The sequence below is a fragment of the Tupaia chinensis genome, unplaced genomic scaffold (assembly GCF_000334495.1).
Source record: "Tupaia chinensis unplaced genomic scaffold, TupChi_1.0 Scaffold143271_1, whole genome shotgun sequence".
Lineage (NCBI taxonomy): Eukaryota > Metazoa > Chordata > Mammalia > Scandentia > Tupaiidae > Tupaia > Tupaia belangeri.
The window spans coordinates 115,760-118,019 of NW_006203116.1; the positions used below are offsets into that span (position 1 = coordinate 115,760).

The 2,260-nt window shown below is 61.5% G+C and overlaps 1 pseudogene; it reads left to right on the plus strand.

Moving 5' to 3' along the window:
• The window catches only part of LOC102502643 (patr class I histocompatibility antigen, A-126 alpha chain-like), a 6,824-nt pseudogene extending 4,564 nt beyond the window's left edge, over nucleotides 1-2,260 (plus strand).

The following is a 2,260-nucleotide window of genomic DNA, read 5'->3' on the forward strand; positions in this document are numbered from 1 at the left end:
CACCCCGCGCCCCCCGCCGCCCGTCGCGGTCGCCCCCGTCTCGGGTCCGAACCGAGCTTCACCCGGAACTGCGGGACCGTCGAGACCCTCCCTCCAGAAGAGCCCGCAGGGAACCTTTCATGGTTTCACTTTCAGAAATTCTTTGGGTGGTCCTGGGCTGAAGGCGGTGCCGACGGCGGGGCGGGACTAACGGGGTGTCTGCCTCGGGTCGGTCCAGGCTCTCACACCATCCAGAGGATGCACGGCTGCGACGTGGGGCCGGGCGGGCGCCTCCTCCGCGGGCGCGGGCAACGGCCGGGACTACATCGCCCTGAACGAGGACCTGCGCTCCTGGACTGCGGCCGACACCGGAGCCCAGATCACCCAGCGCAACTGGGAGGCAGCTGCTTGGGCGGAGAGCTTCAGGGCCTTCCTGGAGGGGGAGTGCGTGCAGTGGTTGGGCGCACACCTGGAGAACGGGAAGGAGACGCTGCAGCGCGCAGGTACCAGGGGCCGCGGGGGTTCCAGGATTTCCTGTCCTGCTGGGGCTGCTGTCCCACACGGAGGGGAAGAAAGTGGGGCTCACAGGGACACCAGCTGGTGTAGTGGGTAAAGTGCTGACTCCCACAGGGGTGACCGCTGTGCGAGACCCACAGAGGGGGCTGGAAAATCGCCTCTGACACTTCTCCCTGTGCCCAAAATCCAGGGGAAAGCTGGAGGAGAAGGAAGGCATGTGGCAATCCCCCTTGGGGGTGATTTCTCACTTTCCCTCTCACTGTCTCTGTCTCTCTATCACCCTGGTGAGTGCATGCCCTATGGCAAAAACATAAAAAGAAAACAAAACAAAAAAAAAAAAGAAAGAAACCAAAATAAGGAAGCCTCTCACTTCTGTCAGGCAGCATCCTCCTGGTTTTAAGATCCTGCCCCAGGGACTGACTAGCCCAGAGCCCTTCCTTTCAGACAGTGAGAGTCAGTCTCCAGGAATACACTGGGTACAGACCTGAAGTCACCCTCAGCAGTGTGCGGGGACTCTGGCTGCAGTTCTAGCCACCGCCACCGCTCAGGCCTTGATCTAGGCCCCACCTGAGTGAGAGAGAGCTGATGCCAGTGACTCTAAGTCCCCTCCATTCACGTCAGGATCATAAGTCCCCATTTTCTCCCTGGGTCCTACCCAGAGCTGTTCACCCCAAATCCTCAACCTTCCCAGGAGTAGATCCCCCCAGACACATGAGCCCAGGCTTGATGGGCCCCCTCCCCTGCCCAGGTGTCCTGTCCAAGCCCAGATGGTCTCACAGGGCTGCTTCCTGGACAGTGGGAGGGGCTGCACCATGTCTGAATTTCCCGACTCTTCCCCGCAGACCCCCCGAAGGCACACGTGACCCACCACCCCACCTCTGACCGGGAGGCCACCCTGAGGTGCTGGGCCCTGGGCTTCTACCCTGCGGAGATCTCCCTGACCTGGCAGCGGGATGGGGAGGACCAGACCCAGGACATGGAGCTGGTGGAGACCAGGCCTGCAGGGGACGGAACCTTCCAGAAGTGGGCGGCCGTGGTGGTGCCTTCTGGAGAGGAGCAGAGATACACGTGCCACGTGCAGCACGAGGGGCTGCCTGAGCCCCTCACCCTGAGATGGGGTAAGGGGGGCTCCGAGCTCTTGTCAGGGGAAGCAGGAAAGCAGGAGCCCTTCCTGAGACCTCAGCAGGGTCAGGACTGAGGCCTGGGAATCAGAGCCCTCACCTCCCCTCTCCTCCCTTCCCAGAGCCGCATCCTCAGTCGCCCATTCTCATCATAGGAATCGTCACTGGCCTGGTTCTCCTTGGAGTTCTGGTCACGGGAGCCATTGTGATCTGGAGGAGGAGCTCAGGTAGGAAGGGGAGCTCTGAGCTGTCCTGTCCCAGGTGGGGGACCTGCCTGGTGACTGGGAGGTGCCACCACCCACATGTGCTCGCCCAGGCTGAGGGCCTCTGTGCTGAGGCTGCTCACTCCTCTGTAAGGTGTGACAACCAGTCACACACCTGTCACCTGGGGATGGTGGAGATGGGGACCTGGTTCCCAGCAGTCAGAGGTCACAGGGACAGTCTCTGCTGAGGACGGACGGTCCTCCAGGTGGGCTGTTGGTCCTCCTCCCACATCTCCATCCTCACATTCCCTGACCCTGCCCTGGGTCTATAATCACAGTTCTGGAAACTTCTCTGGGGTCCAGGGTTACTGGCTCTGTGGACCCCATGGACCTGTCCCTCACAGGTGTTTTCTCCTCACAGGTGGAAAGAAAGGGCACTAC